Source organism: Megalops cyprinoides, chromosome 11 (genome assembly GCF_013368585.1).
Source record: "Megalops cyprinoides isolate fMegCyp1 chromosome 11, fMegCyp1.pri, whole genome shotgun sequence".
In the NCBI taxonomy this organism is placed as follows: domain Eukaryota; kingdom Metazoa; phylum Chordata; class Actinopteri; order Elopiformes; family Megalopidae; genus Megalops; species Megalops cyprinoides.
Genome location: NC_050593.1, coordinates 552,499 through 575,799, shown reverse-complemented (window position 1 = coordinate 575,799; position 23,301 = coordinate 552,499). Strand labels below are relative to the sequence as shown.

The window sequence follows — 23,301 nt, the reverse complement described above, 5'->3', positions numbered from 1 at the left end:
CTTTCCTCCTCCTCCTGGTCATCCACTGCTGCACTTGGCCCTGGTGTGTCCTCAGGGATGGAGGCAACTAGGGGGGGTGGTGGAATGCCTCTGTCCCAACACCTCATCCATGAGGACAAACCACAGCCAAGTTGCAGCATTGGGTTTCCCACTCACTCCCTCTCCTGACCCTGGACACTTGCAATCCTAAGGCAGAGAAAATCAATTATGGCAGTCAAGAACAACAGCAGCAAAACAAATTTCAGCAAAAAGTGTGTTTATTAAATTGCATGATAAAAACAAATATAATTTCAATTTAAAAATCACATGTACATACTTTTTTTATTTTTTATTTTTTTTAGCCTGCAAGGGAGTCACCTTCCCCAGCAGACCCATTTTCTCCAGAATTGTCCTAATCACAGAGAGAAAATAAGAGAAAAGGAAAACACTTATCAATCATGTTAACACAGGGGTGCAAACATAGGAGGATTGGAAAAGGTGACACAGCAGGACAGATACAAAATCCCCTAGAAATCATTACAGCACTACAGAAAACACAACAAAGAAAAATGGTATTGCCCCATCTACTGGTTGTCTTATTATCATGGGCTTTGTTTAGGATGAGGACTAATTTAACTGTAACCTTAAGTACAAGATGATCAAATGGAGATATTACAAATGGGCTATTGTTGCCTTACCTCCAAGCTACACTGGCTGAATTTTTGGCCCCGGTGAACAGGCAGTCATTGTCCCCCCATTGTTTTATGAACTGAGCAGTCTGCTCCTTGCTCCCTAAAAGTAAAAAAAAAAAAAAAACAAGTTCAGGTTAGCCATGTAATTAATTCCAACGTTTGTACTGTAAATGTAAATGTAAATGTACTGGATTTTGAAAGTGATGTTCAACCAGTGCTTAATTTGTAAATCAGGAGGTCCCGGAACACAGAGAGGGTGCTGTTCCAGCGGGTCAGGGGAGAGAAAAAGTCACGGAACGCATCAAGACCTGGTGCACTTAGCTAACTAGCTAGCTAAAACACTCACTAGGCCTACAGACTACCTAGCTACCTAAGATGGCTAACTATAATGTTAATTTGGTAGCTTGCAAGCTAACAGTACTAAGGTTGTCACTACAGGTTGCTTGCAGTGTCTGTGGTAAAATTAACTCTCTCTTCTCTAGAAGAGAAGTGGTAAGGCTGTATTAGTCTGACAGCTAGCTAGATATTAGTAATATGATAGTTGACCAAAGTGTGTTAAAGCCACATTAGCTAGCAAGTTTTCTAGCTTTCTACCTTCATTTTTTATTGTAGCCAGCTATGTGTTTGTGTTTGTTTGCAAGGGGTCGGGGGAGATTTGTATTTGTCAGTGAAATTTGATAGCAGGGTTCAACCTGTCTAAATTTGTTCACCTTGGTCCATTTAAGTACGTAATATGAAGTATAAATTACCTATAAAATCGCCACAATCTTGATAAGATGTAATGTAGCAGAGCTGAAGTGATTAGCTCGTGTGAGTCCTGAGCCCTAGGTAGTGGGTAGCAGGTAGCCGAGCGGTTTCAGCGGCTACGTCACTCCCCCGAGACCTGGCTAAATAGTGTTGTTGCGGACAGGCCAATGGCAATTTGCCTTTAGCTCAACTGGCAACGATGCTGGCTTTAAGGGGTTGGCAGCGAGTAGCGAGAACCTCGGTTCGAAACCCACTCGCTCGCTGACCCACGTAACATCAAAATTAAGCACAATGCAAGTTCCCACCCGTTACATTGGTGCTGTGACCCGGATCACTGGCTAAAGCATAGCTTGGCCGCAAGTGGTCACTAAGGAGTCAGAGGAGGTCAAAGGGGGGTGAGTGTAGCAGAGCTGAAGTGATTAGCTTGTGTGAGTCTTGAGCCTTAGGTAGCGGGTAGCAGGGAGCCGAGCGGTTTCAGTGGCTACGTCACTTCCCCGAGACCTGGTTAAGTAGCGTTGTTGCGGACAGGCCAATGGCAATTTGCCTTTAGCTCAACTGGCAACAACGCTGGCTGTAAGGGGTTGGCAGCGAGCAGTAAGTACCTTGGTTCGAAACTCGCTCGCTCGCTCGCTGACCCACGTAACATCAAAATTAAACACAACGCAAGTTCCCACCCGTTACAGTAGGTCAACCTTTGAACCTCTTAAGTTTGAAAGTGAAGGCATTGAAGGCTTTACTTTCAAAGGCTGAAACATAATAGGTCAGATGCGGGAAGTTGAGCTGCAGTAGGCTAGGTAGCTAACATCACTAACATCACGTAACTCTTTTAAAGAAAATTTGAGGTCTTAAGGCCCCTTGGTTTTTTAACATTTGTATCGTTAGCTATTCCATTAAGTTGAAACCCAATACTTTACATTTAAAAGTGTACTCCTCTGCCACTACTGTGTTGTTGTTCGTTGCGTCCGCTATTTTCTTTTTGATTAATTCAACACTGGCGTGCAGTGAATCCTGGGATAGGTTGGCCAGCGAAGGATCCACCCGTTGCATCCTTTGTTGCCCGGGAAAGGAAGGGCGCATTTCTTGGCCACATTTGAGGGAGCCTTTGAAATGGGACAGCATTGTTGTGCTGACTGTGACGCAATCGGTCTTCAAATGCAGCCTTCGGAGGGTGCAGCCCCTGAATGCCCTATATGCACGGCTGCACATGACGTATTTCCGGTGAAATCTCAGGTTGCTTGGTTCCTTCCGCCGACCGTAGAATGCTATAGGAATGCTGGCCGCCAAAACAGCCTAAACTCCGCTAATGGTATTGTTGTTTATTTATGTTACTTCAATTTGTGTGCATACCTTTACCTAATATCATAATGACATCTAAACGTCATTTAGTGTCATTTCAAAGGACAGCTCGTCTAGCCACCACTGCTGTGTGCTGCTATGTACAGCATCTGCTAAATGTAACTATGTTTGACACTACTGCAATAATGCAGTAATTTTTTGTAAGGGATTTTTAAAAAGAAGCAAAGATGACAGGACAGTTTCGAACATAGATCATGCTTGGATAGAAGAATAGCTGAGTAAGTAAAATATTTTCTGCTTTTGTAGCCATCACGTAAGGTAAAACTACTAATGTCATAATTAATCTTCAAATTCTAAAATAAACTCCTGTTTGTTTACAGTATTACAGACCAACTAGAAAGCTTGCCAATTTCCACTTAGCTATCCTCAGCTATCCTATAACTGCATTACCACTGTTTCAGCTATCGTGAATAGCACTGCCTCTGTGGTTATTGAAGCTGAAGTGTGGTAACATTAGAAGAGTAAGAACTCAGAACATGTTCAACAGAACTTTAAATGTGACATTTAATTTCCTAGTCCTACTCTCAGCTGGTGTGGCGTCTCTGCTTTCTTCATAGAGCAGTAGCAGTGAGCTCTAACAGATCTCATTTGTGGCTCTGTTTTTACCTGACACTTTAAGAAAACATTACAAACACATTATGAGAAACATATCTATTAACATGATTAGCCTGCTGCTGGATGGATCATGAATATAAAACCCCAAAGCCACACTAGCTCAGGGTAGCTGGCGTTAGCAAATTACCTTCAAAATTGCAGAGATAAGACAAGACATAAAACTTGAAACCTTTCTCAAGTTTGCTCTGCGGTGTTGTACTGGACGCCCAAACAATTCTCCGCATATCACTGATTGTGAGTTTAGGCAACTCCAGCAAACAACGAGTGAACTTTGTTGACTCTACCATGATCTGTTTTCTTCTGCGTTCAGTCTCGCTGACCGGAAATTTCAGAGCCCCGTCACATCAAACGTGGAAGTGATGCGTGCATAGAACCCATTGGGACACAGCCATTGAGAAGCATGGTGGGTGGTGAAGACAAGGAGGGGAAGCAGGAAAAGGTGAAGTTGGGACCCATGCCAGAACTGCCACCCTAACCAAATGACAAAAACCCACTCAGGGCAGGCCAATACATACTCACAGGAGAAGTGGGGAGTAGTGGAAATGGAAGGAATGGAAGGAAAAATGGAGTTTGAAGCAGTGGTTGGAACAGTGAAGATGATTGTAAAAGAGGAACACAAACCCCTGCCTATGGGGAAAGTCCAGTCAATAACTGGTATGTCACTAACTGGTGTCTCTTATCCAGAGCTGGGGGAAGAAGCAAGACAAGCGAGTGCCCACATGTAATGGAGGATCGACGAGAGTATGCAAAGGTAATAGCTGCAGGGGAAAAGGGAAAAGGGCAACTCACATCCACAGTCAGCTGTAAGGTACGTCACACTTCTCCAAAAAGCAGAGCAAGTGAAAGGGAAGAAGAGGTCACATCCTGTGAAGAAGCAGAGGAAGCCCCACCATAAAGAACAGGATGACTGGTGCATGGGGAACTATGGATATTAGGTAAGTGACAGGTCCATGCCTGAAAGAAGGACTGTGAGGAAAAAATGCTGAGCAAGCTGGGCAAGGAACAGACCTGTGGGGAACTGGACTCCCTGGCGCTGAGAAACGGTAAGAGAATACCCAAGAGGCAAAAGCAGAGGAGGCATGACATTGAGGAAGAAGAGGAAGAGTGTGAAATGGAAGTGCTCCAGATGCCCTTCAAAAAGGGGGTCACTCACAGTATGTACCATGGTCACTTATGGACATGGTAGGGTTAGCAGGGCAACTGCCAGATCTCACAGAAGGAGCTGGAAAGTGGATTACAGCCCTGGAAGAGAGTACAGGGGGAACCAGACTGGCCCTAGGTGACATCAAAGCCCTGCTGATGCATGTGGTCGGGAAGCAGGTGACTGACGAGGTCTTCAGAGCAGCAGAGCTGGACTGGGTGGAAACGGGGCACTCAGTGGATCATGTGGGATTTGGAGGATACAGAACCCAAGTATGGACAGAACTCCGGTGGCAGTACCGGGAGAAAATGGATCCCTCAAAGTTGGAAGGAGAAGAGTTATAGGAAGGCGAGGCTGTGCAGAAGTTTCTGCACACATTCCAGCACAGATGGAGAGAAGAGACAGGAAGTCCCTGGAATGCAAATGCCACTACCCAGAACCTGTTTAAATTGATGATAAAGAAGAACATCCTACAACCAGTGCAGAAGCGCCTGAAGGGGGCAGTAGGACATGAAAATGGAGTGGCTAATGTTCTCGGAGCATGTGGTACACCATGTGGAACAATACCGAAAAGAGAAGAAAGACGCAGAGGAACAGGACAAGCAACTGACCAGAAAACTTGCACAACTGCAGCTGGGGGAACTGTCAAAGGCCAAAAAAGACAGAGACAAAGACAAAGGGAAGACACAAGCTCCAGTGGTGCTATCTGAAGCACCTGCACCAAATCCAACTGTTGTGGCCCCAGTGGCTGCAACAACGCCCCAGCCACAGATGTCACAGACACCAATTCTAGCTGAATCAGTTGTTGTGACCCCAACAGCTGCAACAACCACGCAGGTTCCACCCATCCAAGTGTATGAGAATTAGTCAGAAGGTGGTTATCGACCCCCAATGAGAGGAAGAGGAAGAGGAAGATTTGGACAAAGGGGTGGAACGCCTCAGCGAGGAGGGGGCCGACCTCTGAGCTACCCAAACCAAGGATCACAATCCAGAGATGGTCAACCCAGAGAAGAGGTATGTTGGGGGTGAAATCAGCCTGGGCATTGCAAGAGGGATTGCCAAGTCAATCCCTGGCCAGAACCACCTCCTGCCAACCCATGGACAGGACCAGCAGCAAACTGGTAAGCATAGGGGTGTCCAGAGAAGCCAGAGGGGGAAACTAATGTCACCAATTGTCTCAATACAACCACAAGATGAGCCCACCATACCAGTAGTCATCAATCAACATGAGCATCAATTCATAGTTTATACAGGTGCAATGCATTGGGAAAACAGGCTCTGGCCTCCCCCTCTCCAGCTCATCTGTTAAGACCATTGGCTTCTCTGGGAAACCACAGATAATTCCGCTTAAACAGCCTGTCCCAACGCAAATTGCTGGACAAACCATAGTTGCACCTTTACTCTAATCACTAGGTAGGGACATATTGTGATTGTTGCAACACTATGTATTGGCTACGCTTGACTCCACAGAAATTGATGCTGCAGCAACAATGGAACAATTGGAAGCCATGGGTGCAAGCTCAGCTAGGTAAAGCTGCAGAACCTCGACTGCCATTACACTGCACTCTTAGGTGTGAGAACCAAACAGATGAAGACTATGAAGAATGTTGGGATGAAGTGATTAATGGGCACCAATATCACATTGTAAGTTAGGACATCTATATGGGACCACAAGGAGCCGCAGCTGCAGTAACGTTGCCGCAACCTCTGCTACATCAACAATGGTTTCAGGTCCGAAGATCCACCCTGCATGTGACATTGCTGATAGCAGAAGGTCACGAATCACACAAACTGGGACCAATGGTTAGACAAGCCCTGCAGGTGCTGGAGTGGACTACAACAACAAACAAGTACATCCACACCTCTCGAGATAAACAGTTCATCAGGATCTCAGCGGCGAGGCATTGGCGGAAAAAGTTCTGATGGAGGAAAGGATGCTAACACAAATGCCCATCATGCCAGAACATGAAGCCTTACTGCAGCAGGTGCCAGAGAGTGTGTGGTCAAAACACAAAACGGACATAGAATGTGTTAGTTCTGCTCAGCCAGTGCGCATTACTTTGAAACAAGGGATTAATTTTCCACATCACAGACAGTATCCCCTCACACAGCAGGTAATAGATGGTATTATGCCCACAATAGATGGCCTATTACAGGAAGGTGTACTGGTAAAAACTAAGAGTCCATGCAACACTCCAATCTTTCCAAACAAAAAGCCACACCAAATGACTACCGTTTAGTGCATGATTTGAGAGCAATTAATTCCATTGTAGAGGCAGAGGTACCCCTTGTTCCAGACCCACACACACTGCTTTCCAAAATTCCACCAAACACACGATGGTACAGTTATTGATCTATGTTCAGCTTTTTTTAGTGTACCTTTCCACCCATCACAGTACCTCTTTGCATTCAGATACCAAGGCCAGCAATACACATACACAAGGATATGTGTACACAAGGCTGCCACAAGGATATTGTGAGAGTCCTTCCGTGTTCAATAGGGTGTTAACTCAGGATTTACAGCATCTGAACATATCTAGCACACTAATCTAGTATGTAGACAGTTGGTTAATTTGTAGCCCCACAAAAGAACAGTGTGAAGCAGACTCAATTGCTGTACTAACAGCCCTAGCAAAGGGGGTCACAAGGTTAGCAGGGACATATTGCAGTTCTGTCAACAGACAGTTGACTACCTACGCAGACAACTGAGTGGAGATAAGAGACATATCGCACCATCACAAGTTGAAGCTGTTACTGAAGCACCCAAACCACAAACAGTAGGACAGATGCTTTCCTTTTTAGGGATGGCAGGGTATAGCAGACTGTGAATTTGTGACTATGCGGTTATTACATCACCCTTACGGGCACTAATTACAACAGCAGGGCAGGGTAACAGTACAGCTCAATTACAATGGGCAGTAGAGGTAGAAGAGGCTTTCCAAGCTCTAAAAAGGCAGATGCAATCAGCTCCAGCTCTAGGAAATCCAGATTATAGCAAACCATTCCATCTGTATGTTGTGGAGCGCTCAGGCTTTGCCAGTGCAGGTTTGATGCAGGACACACCTACAGGCAAACAACCGTTGGCTTACTACAGCACAAAACTAGACCCTGTGGAGCAGGTCCTGCCACCACGCTAGTAGGGCCTGGCGGAAGCTGTGTTTGCTTATCAAAAGACCTCCTCCATGACAATGGGGTACCCAGTAACTTTGTATACATCCCACCAAATACATGCATTGTTAACTAGCCCACGCTTTTTTCTGACCTAAGCAAGGAAAACTGGCTATGAAGTAATTCTGTCAGCCCAGATATTAACATTCAGAGATGCACAACTGTTAACCCAGCAACCAGAATGGTTTTGCCCATAGACAAATGTGTCCAAAGAACAGATGCTTTCCTTAAAGCTTGTGAAGATTCCTCTAAACCTTGACTTATCAGGGCCAAGGCCAGGCAGCAGACTTTCTGTCCTACACAGATGTCTGCTTTTTCCCTGGAACCACCACTTAAAAATCCCATAGAGACAGTGTCTGTTCCACGACCCTCCGTCCCAAACTTCTTAAAAACACCCAGTAGGGGCATTTGTGCTGATAATTTGATAAAAATTAAGTTTGACAAACCTGAAGGTACTACCTGTAGACAAATGGTCCTTAAGATTGGGTTAATAAATATCAGATTGCTAAAACCTAAAGCTTTATTAATAAACGAATTGATTACTGATCACCAGTTTGAAATCTTATGCCTGACTGAAACATGGCTTAAACCTAATGACTTTGTTGCTCTCAATGAATCAACTCCTCCCAGTTACTGTAATCACCAGGTCCCTCGACCTACTGGTAGAGGTGGCGGCGTTGCTGCTGTACACAGCTCCAAACTCTGTGCCACCCTTAAACCTGGCTATAACTTCCATTCATTTGAACTATTAGTACTTAGCTTTGCACATCCTGACAAGACTGCATTTCAGCTATTTACCCTTGTAATAGTTTACAGGCCACCTGGCCCTTACAGTGTTTTCTTATCGGAATTTGCCAATTTTTTATCTGACCTGGTTGTCAATACAGAAAAAGCTGTAATAGTAGGCGACTTTAATGTGCATATGGATAATGAACATGACCCGTTCAGAACAGCATTTTTGTCCATCATCAAACCCATTGGACTCTATCAAGCTGTGGACAAACCCACACATTACCACAACCAGACATTAACCAGGTGGAAATTATGCCACACAATCCTGTGTTATCCGACCACTATCTCATCTCTTTCAATTTACCACTAACGTGCTTCACATACTCGGAGCCTAGATTTTCTTCCAGGCGCACGTTTTGCTCTCTTACAGCAAATGCCTTTATCGACGAGCTCCCTACATCATACTGCCTGCACAACGAAATCTCCTCTAGTTTATTTTCAAACCCTAGCTCAACTGAAATTAATCTACTCGCGGACAGTATCGACGTAAAACTCTGGATGCCGTTGCTCCCCTCAAAAGGAAGAAAATCACAGACAAGAAGCTAGCACCTTGGTATAACGACCATACTCGTGCTCGTAAAACAAGCTACGCGAAAACTCGAAAGAAAATGGCGCTCCACCAAATTACAGGTTTTTTTCCTGGCATGGAAGGAAAGTCTCCTAACTTACAAGCATGCCCTCACAGCTACCAGATCCAAATATTTCTCTACCCTTATTGAGAGAAACAAGGACAATCCTAGGTACCTGTTTAGCACTATCGCCAGATTAACCAAGAGTCCTGCATCAGTTAACCCTAACATAACAGCAATTTATAGTAGCAGTGACTTCATGAACTTCTTTGATAGTAAAATCATAAAGATAAGAGACAATACAAAAATTTTCATCGACTTCTGCCTCCTGTCTGGCCAGTCCCGTCCCAGATTATGTAGGTATGTCTATTAGGCCCGCCTCACGCTTTGACTCTTTTATACCCATTGAATTTAGCGACTTTTCTTCTTTTATCAATTCATCTAATAACTCTACCAGCCACTACTTGACCCCATACCAACTGGCTTCCTAAAACAGCTACTGCCTGCAATTGGCACACCGCTATTAAATCTTATCAACGCCTCCCTTGTGTCTGGACACGTACCTCAGCCCTTCAAAGTAGCAGTTATCAAGCCTATTCTGTAGAAGCCCAATCTAGATCGCAATGACCTGTCAAACTACAGGCCCATCTCGAACCTTCCATTCCTCTCAAAAATCCTGGAAAAAGCAGTATCAAAGCAACTCTGCATTTTTACACACTAACAACATTTTGGAAGTCTTTCAGTCCTGGTTTAGACCCCATCATAGTACGGAAACCGCTCTCCTGAAAGTGCTCAACGACCTTCTACTGTCCTGTGACAATGGCTGTCTCTCTTCTTGTGCTGCTAGACCTAAGTGCAGCCTTTGATACCATCGATCATTGTATCCTCCTTGACCACCTCGAAAATCTGGTTGGCATAAGTGCACAGGCCCTATCTTGGTTTAGGTCTTATCTACCAGAACGATATCAGTTTGTCTCCATTAACAACGAATCCTCCGCTCGTTCCAGAGTAAGATATGGTATACCTCAAGGATCTGTGCTTGGACCTCTGCTCTTCTCGTTATACATGTTGCCTCTTGGCGATATCATCCGTAAACATGACATTAATTTCCACTGTTACGCGGATGACACTCAGTTATACATATCAGTCAAACCCGATGTCCCTCTGAATATTTCAAACATGGAGGCCTGCCTAACAGATGTAAAGAATTGGATGACCTGAAATTTTCTCCTCCTTAACCCGGACAAAACCGAAATATTGGTCATAGGCCAAAATTCAATCAGGAGCAAACTCACTCATTTTACACTGGACCTTGATGGTGTCTCCCTTGCCCCGAGTGCAGCCATCAAAGACCTTGGTGTTGTTATTGATCCCGAGCTCTCCTTTGAAACTCACATAACTAACACCTCTAGGACTGCCTTCTTCCATCTGAGAAATATTGCTAAAATCAGGAAAATCGTATCAATTAACAACGCTGAAAAACTAATCCACGCCTTTGTAACATCCAGATTAGACTACTGTAATGCCCTCTTGTCAGGATGTGCAAGCGTCTCATTAAAACCCCTTCAGCTGGTGCAAAATGCAGCTGCTCAAATCTTAACTAAAACTAAGTGCTTTGAACACATCACCCCAGTTCTGGCTTCTCTCCATTGGCTACCTATTAAATACCGGATTAAACACCCACATCTTCCGCAGAGAGCCCTTTGCTCCCAAAATGCCGGGCTTCTCACTATTCCGAGAGTGGGCAAAACTACTGTAGGCGGTAGAGCCTTTTCCTATCAAGCCCCTCTCCTGTGGAACAGCTTACCCTCTGAGATTCGGGGAACAGACTCTCTCTCCACCTTTAAGTCTAGGCTCAAAACATATATATATATATATATATATAGTAAATCCTTCAGCTGAGGGGCATGGCCTGGTGCTGGCATGGATCACAGAGTCTCTGGTGGACTAAGTGGTCATTGCTTTCATGGACCCTGTGCCGTGATCTGGTGTTGACTGTCTTAGGGTCGCCCTCATGACTATGCTGGTCCCTTGCCTCCCGTCCCCTAGGTATGCTGCCATAATGTTAGCCTGCCGGGGTCTTTCCTTGTTGCACACCTTTTTCTCTGCCCCTCCTCTCCTGCCTCTCTGTTCTACATCCCTGCCATTCTTATCATCCACTAACCACCGTTTTCTGTTTGCTTCCTATCCCTGCTCCGGGCTCCTGTCCGGAGCTGTAGCCCAAGCATCTCATCCCGTTTTCCAGTCCTGCTACCTCGCTGCCCTGCCCATCAAAGCCAATTTCGTTCCAAGAACCAGACATCCTAGGAGACATTCTTATAGTCACTCTGCTGTTAACTACTATTGTCTGTCAATTGTAAATGTCTAAAGTACATCGCATAACTTGTCTCTAACTCTATCTGCCCAGTGCCGGCCAGAAGCAGATGGGCCCCCCCCCCATGAGCCCGATTCTGCTCAAGGTTTCTTCCTGATAGGGAGTTTTTCCTTGCCACTGTTGCCTTAGGCTTGCTCTCAGGGGGTCTCAGGCCTGGGAACAATGTAAAGCTGCTTTGTGACAAACTTGTGTTGTAAAAAGCGCTATACAAATAAAAATGAATTGAATTGAATTGAAGATTTACACAATCAACCCATTGTAGTTGACCTAACATAAGAACATAAGAATATAAGAACATATGATGATGAGAACAGGCCATTCGGCCCAACTAAGCTCGCCTAACGTTTGTAGATGGTTCCTGCTTTAGGGTTGAGAAAAGAAATCATGCAGGGCATGGCATTGCGCAGTTAAATGTTGATGGTACTACCTTCTCTGAAGTTCAGGCAGTAAAGGTTGCACAGCCGTGTTCTGCCCAGTTGGCAGAAATTAAATCCCTGACAGCCTCATGTCAATTAGCTGAGGGCAAGAGTGTCAACATTTTCATTTTCCTATGGTGTTTGTCATGTGCATGGTACTATCTGGAAGCAAAGAGGGTTTCATATGGTGGATGGCACACCAATTACACATGGGGAAGTGATCTCAGAGTTGCTAGAGGCCATGATGTTGCCAGCAGCAGTAGCTATAGTTAAATGCCCAGCACATCAAAAGGCTCACACCCTGGTAGCTGAGGGCAACAATTTGGCAGATAGGTTAGCACACCAAGCTGCCATGGGTCCGAGCCTGATAGTACCACTGTTGGCAGAGGAACCTGGTCCCACAGGGGACTTAACCTCTCTCATTCAAGCCCAAGATAAAGCAAGTGTGTATGAAAAGGGTCTTTGACTAAAAAGGGCGGCAAGGAAAACTCAGGATGGCCCCCACAAAGGGTTGTGGAGAGGGCCAGCAGGACACTTTGTTGCACCCTTGTCACTGATTCACACCCTGATTCAGGATGTACATGGTCAAGATCATTGCACAAAGTGGGAAGTCATTAAGCACATTCAAAATGCCTGGTGGTCACCACAGACAATTATGGTAGATCGTGCATTATATGAGTGTGACGTGTGTGCAACATATATCATCAGAAAAGCTTTTTCAGCACCGATTGGACACATTCCACCACCAGATGGACCATTTAGACACCATTGTATGATTGATTATGTGGACATGATTGAATGAGTTCAAGGCAAAAGATACATGCTGGTTGTTGTGGACAGGTTCAGTCGGTGGGTGGAAGCAGTACCTACAAGTAACCCAGATGCCAAATCAGTGGCAAAGTTTTTGTGCAAAGAAGTGTTTCCCAGGTTTGGGATTCCAGATAAGATCAGTTCTGATAATGGGCCACATTTTGCAGCTGAATTAATGAAACTTGTGACTAGAATGTTGGGGGTTAGGTGAAGATTTGGGTGTGTGTACCATCCACAATCACAGGGCATCACTGCTAAATAAATAAATGTAAATGGTGGAAAGGGTGGATGGCACTCTGAAAGCAAAGATAAATTATGTTAAAATATGTTATGTTAATAAAATAATAGCTAAAGTATGTGCAGATGGCAGGATCAACTGGGTAGATGCATTGCTAATGGTGAGTATGAGAATGCAAAGCAATAGAAGTACACACCTAACCCCACATGAAATGCTGACTGGTAGACCCATGCCAGTACCATATTTGAGAGGCCCATATAATGGACCTTTGCTTGAGCAGCTTGAGAGAGAGAGCTGTCAAATTATGTGCAACATCTAACTGCAAAACACAAAGCTATCTTCCAAGAGGTAAAAGGTGCAACTGAGGGAAGAGCATGTGACATTCCAGAAGACCTTCGAGAAATACGTCTTGGGGACTGGGTGTACATCAAATACTTCAAGCGAAAGTGGAATGAGCCCAGGCGTGAGGGACCCTTTAAGGTGGTTCTGACAATGCCCACTGCACTCAAAGTTGAAGGTAAAACTGTGTGGTTTCACTTAAATCACTGTTGTAGGGCTCCAGAGCCAGGATGAACTCTGAGAGATATAAGAGAAATCCAGAATGAGGAAAGGGAAAGTCAAAGGGATGAAGACAAAAGGGGGGAACCTGGAGCTGGAGAGGATGAGGCAGCAGAGGAAGGAGCAGGAGAAGATGGTGGAGTTGGAGAGGAAGAAGCGGGAACATCTGCAGCAGGAGAACCGCTGCCAGCAGGAGTTTGAGAAGCAGCTGGAGAGCCAGGAGGACAAGAAGCAGCTCCCCTGCCAGAGGTATCTGAGGATGTTCCTGTGGACAAGTTCGAAGTGGTGAGGGAAGAGGGACCCAAGTGGCTGTTGCTTTCTTCGAGCACCATACCCCTGAGTGGGAGTGACTGCCGAGCTGAGGGAGACATCCAAATCACTGTGCATCGTGAGTGCTAGTAACCTCTCCTCAGTGATGGCCCTCTATGGTGTACAAAACACCTGGGCTGAAGAAACACCACACTTACACTGATTACCCACTCACATGAAGAAAGAAGCTGATGCACATTTACAGGAGCCTATTGCTCCCTAACCCATGGCAGCTAGTTAACTACTAACACATAATTATCTCCCACACCACTGCCAGAGAAGAATTATGACCAGCAACGGCTGAGTGAAGTGCTAGCAACCTCTCCTCTGTCCACTGGTCCAACACCCCAGTGAGGCCTTGAAAGAAGAGAAGACATTATTCTGTTTAGCTGACTAACGTGTTTTAATAGTGTTTACCTAGACGTAATGCATTAACATTTTACTCAGGTGCTTTTACTACTATTGTTTACAAAGATAATGCGACTACTGATTATACCATGGCTGGTTCCATTATTGTCGTAACCCTGCTTTGCAAATGATTATTTAACGTCTTACCGACTATTCTGTTATGTGACACAACTATGTGACTTTTGGCTGGCTTCTGCACCTTAGCTTTTGTGATTTAGCTTGTTTTGACTTTTCTGATGACGATGTTGTATAGAGACAGGAGCACAGAGTGGCTTTTACCCACTCCCCACCAAACAGGAAGGGGATGTTTTCCACACTGTGCTCTGCTCTGCTGTTAGACCTCCCTCTAAGCGATAGTCATCATTTTGATGATCGCTACGGCCTTATGGCCAGATGGAGTCTGACAACAGACTAAGGGGATAGTTTGATGGTGTGACTTACAAGTCACAAATTTTTGACTAAGTGTATATTATAAGCATTGCCAGTAGATGTCAGTTTTTGATTTTAACCACAGTTATTGATATATTAAATTAGCCATTTACTCTATCTTTACTATGCATGTGGAGGACTGGAAGTGTATAAGGATATCAGACAATTTTAATATGTTAACCTTAAATAAACATCTTGCTTTGTATGCAAGTGAGTAAAAACTAAAAGGGTCAGAAGAGTACAGAAGACTGCAGGAGGGGTAAGCAGCTGTGAGACACCTGTATGCCAAGTAATGCTTGTTATTGGGGCTTAGCTGGACTCTGTCCGAGAATTGCACAGCGGATGGACCTTGAATGTAAGACAAAAGAATTGGACTTTGTGAAGGGGGGGTGTTAAACATGGGATTCTTCATGGAATACAGCCAAGGCATAACAGGTTAAGCAGGGACAGTTATTTCTATACATATATTAGGTATGCGTGGCCTTGGCAATACTGGAGGGCAGCTGAAGCAGGATTGATTTTTTAAAATTATTTTTTATATATTAGATATGTGTGGCCTTGGAGATAACAGTGTACAGCCAAGGCGGGATAATTATTTTTTTTATAATTAGGCAGGTGTGATCTTGAAAACAATAGTGTACAGAAAATGTGTTATGAAACCGAAGGAGGGGGTTGGAGTCTCACTTCCACAATAAGAGGATCTAAGGGAAAAAAGCATAAAAGAGAAGTGCTTTCAGAGGGTGTTTCAGAGTGAACGTGTGTGTTGCTCTGCGCAGACCAGCCCGGTTTACTGTATGTGATTTGAAACATATACAACAAACCAATTACATCAGACTCTGAGAATTATATTTGTCCTTTACTGGGCACTGGAATTTATTCTCTGAAATTATTACAAAAAGGTATATATAAATTACGTAACTTGGTGAATTACTGATACAAGTGTGGAGGGAGCCCCCAGTCTACCTGACCCAGACTGGGAGTAGTTTTCCTCCACACTACCCAAGATTTCCTGAGCTTTACATGGTCTTTAACGGCTAAATGTGTTTCCTGTAAAAAAGCTATCTCAGTTTTGAGGTGCTTAAGATGGGCAAATATTCTGGCTCTCTTCATAGAGCTGTTGACCCCTTTCACATTCCAGGGGGTAAATCTCACAGTTGACCCCCCAACATTATTCCTATCATCAGATGTGTTAGCCATAAGGTTGATTTGAATGTAGGGAGGGAGTAACCATCAGCATGTTCCAACCCACTTAGCACAGGCCTACTATTTTTAAAAAGATAGAAAAATAGCCTATCCATGCTCAATTGTGCAACAAAATTACAGAATATTGACATAAAATAAACCCTATAAGCAGTGCTTCCGTTAGAAAAACCGTTATCCTACAAACACCCTAATCCTGAACAATAACAAGACAAAGTAAAGTTCACCATTCCTCCTATGCTTGCCTCCCCAACTGAGTCAATGTTGCAGGATCTTGCATGTAGGCTACCACATCTCTTCCAGTAGAACATCTTGTCTAACAACCTTCCTTGTCTAAAAAATTGCCAGTCAAAATGTCCGGTAATAACAGGACATTTGTGTTTTGACAGCAAAACAGCCTATTAACAGCCTACAGTACTTTTTTTCCCCAAAAGAGTGCACTCTTTTATTGCGCGATACTTGCTACTAGGCCAGCAGATATGAGCTTCTCTCTGCAGAATCAAATTAAGACGGCGCTGCAAAGTCATCTGGAGGAGGACTGACGCGGCTTATGTGCATTGCAAGCTGCAAAGACATATTGGACACATTTGATTTCAAGTCGGCAGCAGAGGACTTTGCTGCAATGAAAAAAAGGAGAAAATAAAATGTTACCCTTTAGCCTATAGGCTACATTTGATGCCATGTAGGCCTAGCCTTTTTTTAAACAGGCTACAGATGTTACAGATTATAGATGTTTCGTAATAGCCTACATTTTAGCACCTAATGTTGAGGTTTTGCTCAATTGTTACTGTTCATTAAATAGTCAAACTGATTTGAAGTCGTTGTCATTCTTTTGTCAACCTAGGTATATATTATATTTGCGTTTGTAACTGTTATTGAAACGTGACCAGCAGTGTGTGAAATACCTGGTGGCAATCAGTGGGCCTTCCCATACCTGCCAACATTTAGGTTTCAAAATCTGGGAGGTTTTTTCAGCTGTGAGGGTTCTGGATAGTAAATAAATAAGTAAATAAATAATTGTATGTTTACTGTACTTTGTCGCACAAAGAAACAACTAGTATTATCAGAAAGGGTAAGTTCTGCTGTTTATTTTGATATGCGGTACTGTGCGATAGAGAATGGCTGACATTGGCGCTATCTCTCATCTAGTTTTGTTCTTGGGATTTCAGTCCACCACCGAAGTGATCAATCAAATCACTGAATAATTGATTTGCCAGGTAAAGGTGTTTATTGACAAAACTGTCCCATGCACAGGTGTGTGTGGTTTCTACAAAGAAAGACATACAGAATAATAAAGAATTAGCATTACATACTAACATATTATTTGTTAATTTAATTATTTTAATACATTATTGAAATAGCAGTGTGCCAGAAAATAGCACAGCACTACCTAACATGGCCACTAAGACCACAATGACACTAGGTGCATAATCTTGGTCGGACTGATGCCACGCATGGTACACGTGAACACGTTCACGTGAGTAAAGAAAGCTAACTGTACAATCACCAATTTCCATAAAACATCAAGAGACTAAGAATGAGTAAATAAAGCGAACTAACTAAAGTATTTAGCCTGACTTATGCACTTAGCAAAAACTAAGATGTAGTGGCATTAGCTAGTACTGGTTAGCATGACTATGCAACACGAAATTAAAACGACACAATACCAAACAACGAGGTAGTAGTGAAATAAAGTTGCAAGATTAATACGCTCACTTACATAGCACGTTGATCACTTACAGTTCAATGGACGGACATAGCTAAGTTTCTCACTCTGGGAGGATGCTAGCTGAGTGCTGCTAAGTTTCTATTTGCTCCCGGAAGGGCGTGAGACCATTGTTTTAATATCACAGCTAACGGTAAATAGAGAATGTGATAGGAAATAAAACAAGACAGCCCCTGATCGCCAAGCTCGTGCTTTGGGATTCGAACAGAGGGCATCATTTTTGTGTTTGTACACACAACGACACAGAACATCGAATAGTGTTTTCTGTAACTGTATTGTGTCTCTGCTCATTCAAAATAAATATCGCGGCTCCATAAGGAGAGAATGCTATGGGAAATAATGGCCAATTTTTAAATTACGCGCCATCTATACACACACACACACACACTATATTGGTATCACTATCGGCAATCGGCCAAAATGAGTGTGAAAACATCGGCATATTGAATATCGACAAAAATGCATCCATAGACTTCATGATTTATTCAACCGAGAAGCAGGAGTGTGAAAATGGGTGAAGAAATTAGTAAAGATATTACTTTGCAGAAGTTTGATCTGTCTTCATAACGTGATTACTTCAGTATGTACAATATGTGACTAGCATCATTACAAAGCTCCGGTTCCGCTCTTTCTTGTGATATGTGTTCCATATCTATGCAATGACGAGTTCATAAGTAATTCAAACAAGAGTAATGGGTGTGGAGATGGGGCCAGAGCTGTATGCAGATTGTAAGTATGATTAAATTTGATGTAAATTCAAAATTATTTTTCTCGCCAACACTTCGTCACATGGACAAGCAACTAGCATCGTTATTCAACCGAGAAGAAGGGATGAATTTGGACGCAGGCTGCATCTGTTGGGTTTTAAGGGTTGAAAGACATTTTTAGTGACATTTGCAAGTGACAAATAATTTTTTAAAGATTTTTCCAGAGAACCCCAACATTTTGCTGTTGAGGCTTTCAGGGGGTCTCAATTGTAAATCAAGGGGTCTAGGACCCCCCATATTTTGCACCTTGGTGACCGGTAAGTTTCAAATTTGTCTGGTAAAATAAATTCTGGACCGGCAAGAAAAAATCCAAGCGGAAACCCTGCCCCATACTACTATGTTTTGGAAGAACTTCTGTTCATTTATTAAGCAGAATGTATGTGAGGATTTCGCTTTATTGTACAAAGATGTATTATTTGTATTTTATAATGTAACTAAAGAAAAAGAGATTCAATGTTATTAGGCCTAATCTTTTACTCATTCTAGCCAAGTTCTATGTTCACAAATGTGAACGAATCTACCTCAAAGAATGATAAAGCGATGAGGACTCTTGCTGTATGTTCTTTTAAACTAACTATTTGATTGATTGATTAATCTTTTCCTTCCCCCTGGCTCTGTATTGTGTTTGTTTATATTCAATGTTGTTGTAGTTGTACAAATATTGTTATATTTTATTTTTTACAACATTCTGGATCTTGTACAGTTGTGGTTTGTACTGTTATTCTCAATAATTAAAAAAATCACAATTTCCTTGTCACGTGACCATGAAATGCTTACATTTCTACCACCATTGGAACTGCCTAGGGACAAGCTGGGCGGAAAATAAGAAATGCACATTCTTTAACAGAACAGTGACAGAGAACAAAAAGTTGGTACACAGAGGTCGTGTGGTCAGAGTTGGAGTGCACTGACCCAATGGCAATTCCTGATGCCGCACTTAATTGGCAAATTTGAACCATTGCAATGTAGAACAGATTCTTAGTCAATCATAAGGCGGGTTGGGCATACAAAGCTGATGTTGGCTTCTTCTTGGCAGGATTCAAGTCAGCTTCTTATTCGCAATTTCTTATTCAGGTGCTTTCTCTTGCTCACAGTGTTTTAATTCAGCAATTCTATGTCGTAATGTTATGTTTATTTTCAGAGTAGTTTTTCTCTGTGGTAAAGAAATCGAATCTGGCTATTGCACATACAAATATTTTCTATTGGGACTTCCTCACAACTGAAGTTTACTAAGCAATATGAATTTAAAATGAAAAACAAGCGTGGCATAAACTTTTGTGGACACAGGTCAGGTCTGTGCAGATAGTTCTGTAGTCAAGATATCAATTTCAGTGCGCTAAAGTGTTTAACTTTGTACTCTCAAAGGCATTTTCAATGTGTTTAAGAGGTTGGGGAAACATATCATCTACCAGAGCAGGATGTTGTTTGTCCGGTCAAAAGGATGTTACCTTTCAAAAGCTAGGTGGCTATTTTGTAACCACACAGACATTTTCAGTGTGTTTAAAATATTAACTCAATGTGGCCAGTGTTTCCACCTCAAAAGACTAACATTCTGTACCAGAGGAATGATTTACCTGTGTAAATGGGTGGCAAAGTGGGCTTTGAGGTTCATACTGGCATTATCAATGTATCTAAAGGCTTAATTAATCTCAAGCCACTCAATTACATACTCTCACTTGAAAACACTTGTATTATCTCCACAGAAATACTTCTGGTGTACAAAAAGGCCAGTTACACACACTGAAAAATAGGTCTGTCATTCATGTAATTGACATCAAATCGAAGCCAAGGTACACTACACAATTTGGGTGACATGACCTCACACAAACTGGACAAGTGCTATTCGCAAGCAAAAGTACTGTGTTCACTGCATTATTTTGCATAAATTTGTCCTTTTATTAATAGTCTTACCATCTGAAGAGAGTAAGGTTTTCCCATCTTGAAATTGCATCCAATTGTGCAACAACAGTACAAATGATAGAGCTATGATGTGTTGATTAGTGTTGTCAATACATAAGAACAAGAAGAAAATCATGGAAAATCAAGTGGTCAGGAGGGCCTTTACCTATTCCCCAAAACTGTTCCTATTTGATTCTTATTTTTTAATTGTACTGTCAATTGTTAAAGGTTTGTTTAATGGAGGAGCCTTAGCACAACTACTATTTCATATCTACTATAACAAATTCAACTTCGTTTGGGTAATTGAACTGTGATTACATGTAGGTGAGTGATTATGGAACAAGAATTTTTGAGCAGTTTGGTTGTGGCTTGGTTCTGGCTGGTATCCGTGTTGTGTTCATTTTTAAATAAAATCTTGTTATTTATTTAGTAATTTTGCTACCTCTGTCTGTTTTTATGTGAGAAGCAATGGTCAGCTTCTTCACGGTTGTATTAGGGTTCTTATTTCATTACATTCCACACGTTGGACAATTTTGAATTAAGTACCTTGCCCAAGCATACAGCAGTAGTGCCCCGGCAGGAAATTGAACCTTTTGTTTAGAAGCCTTGCACCTTATCACTATACTGCACTGCTGCCTCCTTCTTGCGATTTAAAACTGTGCTCTCAGACACAAAGATATAGCTATGCTCATGATGAAAGGTTTTTTTGTGGTTTTTCGCCCTCTCAGGAGCAAATCTTTAAATGTTTAAGCAGCACACGCTAGCTAGCTTGTCGGTTCACTTGTGTGGCCTAAAGCACTAAGGGTAAACTGTGACTACGCCACTCTCAATTATAAGGGGGAGAGAGCACTCAAGATTTCGGTTCCCCAGCAAGTTCTTTACAAATATAAATAGATGAATACAACTGCTTTCATCAAGACTTATTTTCAGGCAGCTTAGTAAAATCATAAAAAAAATAAACAAGAAAACAATAACCCAATTTTACCCAGGGGCTATAGGGATGACGCACAATATTCACAGGGCAAAACTCGCTACCAGCAACGGGCAAAGCCCAATAAGTTAGGCAGGACAGTGACTGTAAATGTTAACAAATGAATGACATTTCATCCACTCAGTCTTCCAAGAGATAACTAGCCGTACTTATTGTGCAAATAGCAATGACACAGGGTAATAAGTTATTAAATAACAATGAATTGATCTACTCACTATACTCAAAGGGTCAAGCTAGCCATAAGCAGGGTACAAATAGCAATCAGAGGTAAACAGGTAGCAATGGTTTAATACATTCACAGAAGTCAAAGGGCTAAACTAGCCATACATATTGTGCAAATAGCAAGGGCACAGGGTAATAAGTTATTAAATAGCAATGAATTGATCCACTCACAATACTCAAGGGGTCAAGCTAACCATAAGCAGCGTGCAAATAGCAATCAGAGGTAGATGGCAATAAATTGGGTAGCAATAATTTGACACACTCACAGAAGTCAAAGGACTAAACTAGCCATACGTATTGTGTAAATTGCAAGGACAAAGGGTGATAAGTTATTAAATAGCAATCTGAATATTACACAATAGGAACCATGAGTCAGTCACTGGCTACACACTCTAAATAAATAAGACACCATGAACCACAAACAGGGATACAATACAAATACCATTAAATAACCACAAGATTTAGACTGTGCAAATTGCAAGCAAAACATTGAATTCACCCAAGGGGTAGTATTCAAGCAATAGTATAAGTGTAAACCACAGATCAATTCTTCACTCCAGCCAACAGGACACACTACACAGCAACGTGAGTCCTGAAAATCAATAAAGAAAATAAAGGAATAAAAAAGGGAAACAACCACAAAACAAAAGATATCGTCACTAAAAAAATGTGACAAACCAATATCAAAATCCACCACACACACACGCAGGCACACACACACACACACACGATCTAGTTGCACTACAAAGATAATACTGTGGCTGGTTAGCAGAGGAGAACTATAGCTTATACAGCAGTTAAAGATTGCACTTTGCCCATATAGCCACTGGCTATTGCCGACTATATTGCACAGCCCGGAGAAATAAATATTAAATAAAAGTATTGCACTGGCCCGATACCATTCACTGCTGCCGCAATCACACACGGCTATGCTTCCTACACAATCAGTACCACGTTGGCATAAATGCTAGCTCTCAAGGCCTGCCCTGCACCAGGAAAAATTGTGTGCCAATGCGAGACAAACACGGAGGAAAATCAAAAAAACAAAAGAAAACTAAACAAATATAACAAAAACTAGGCTATGGGAAAAACAGTGGTGCCCCCCTCTACGTCGTACAACGCCAAGCAACGGCCTGGAAGTTCCTGAGAGTGATAATAGGGAAGTTGTTGTTAGCATGCAACATCGTGGCTAGATGTATGTAAACATAATATGCATGAGGATTAGCTACACGCAGAGGCGAATGCCCTATGGCACCAACAAAAGAAGAGGCAACATTACCTTCCGTTTGCTCCACTCAGCATACAATCTCACCTCGTTGCCAGGCTCACACCACCAACACTGCTGTGAGAGAGGTAGACCGAATCAATAACCAATACTATGGCTGTACAACTCCACCAGCCTACCCTCCCCATTAAAAGCACAACGGAAAGATTTATCGCCTACCTCCTTCACGTTTTAGTCACAACCCCACGAATGATCCGGGAGAAAAATCCAAACGCCAGCAATCCAGTGCCCACAGACAAACAGACAGCGTCTCAAAACATGTGCGATACAGGCATGATGTTATATCCGCCAGGTGACCACCTATTAGCCTATTCCTGATCCCGCTGGGTCCCAAAGCCTGCCAACAGATTGCACTGAGGCAAAGGGGGAGGAAATGGCTAGCATGTCAACATTAAAGCTCTAAATGCTCTGATCGGCTACACATAGAAACAAATCAAGTTTGATCTGTCGACCTGTTGACCTGGGGGCACGTAGTGCATAAGACAAACATTTCCAAATTGACTTTTAAAAGACTTTTGAACATACAATCGGTACGATCGGCTACATTGTTTAATTTTTTCTACTATTCTCCAGCGTCAGATTTTAGGGTATTCTGATTCTGGTCGTGTTA

The 23,301-nt window shown here is 42.7% G+C and overlaps 1 long non-coding RNA gene across 1 annotated transcript; it reads right to left on the bottom strand.

Moving 5' to 3' along the window:
- Positions 1-315: 315 nt before the first annotated feature.
- Positions 316-22,977, bottom strand: LOC118785967. Its single transcript, XR_005005303.1, has 4 exons — positions 22,851-22,977; positions 22,686-22,748; positions 678-771; positions 316-391 (listed from the first exon to the last, which is right to left on the bottom strand). It is a non-coding gene; the product is annotated as an uncharacterized LOC118785967 (long non-coding RNA).
- Between the last annotated feature and the right edge of the window lie 324 nt (positions 22,978-23,301).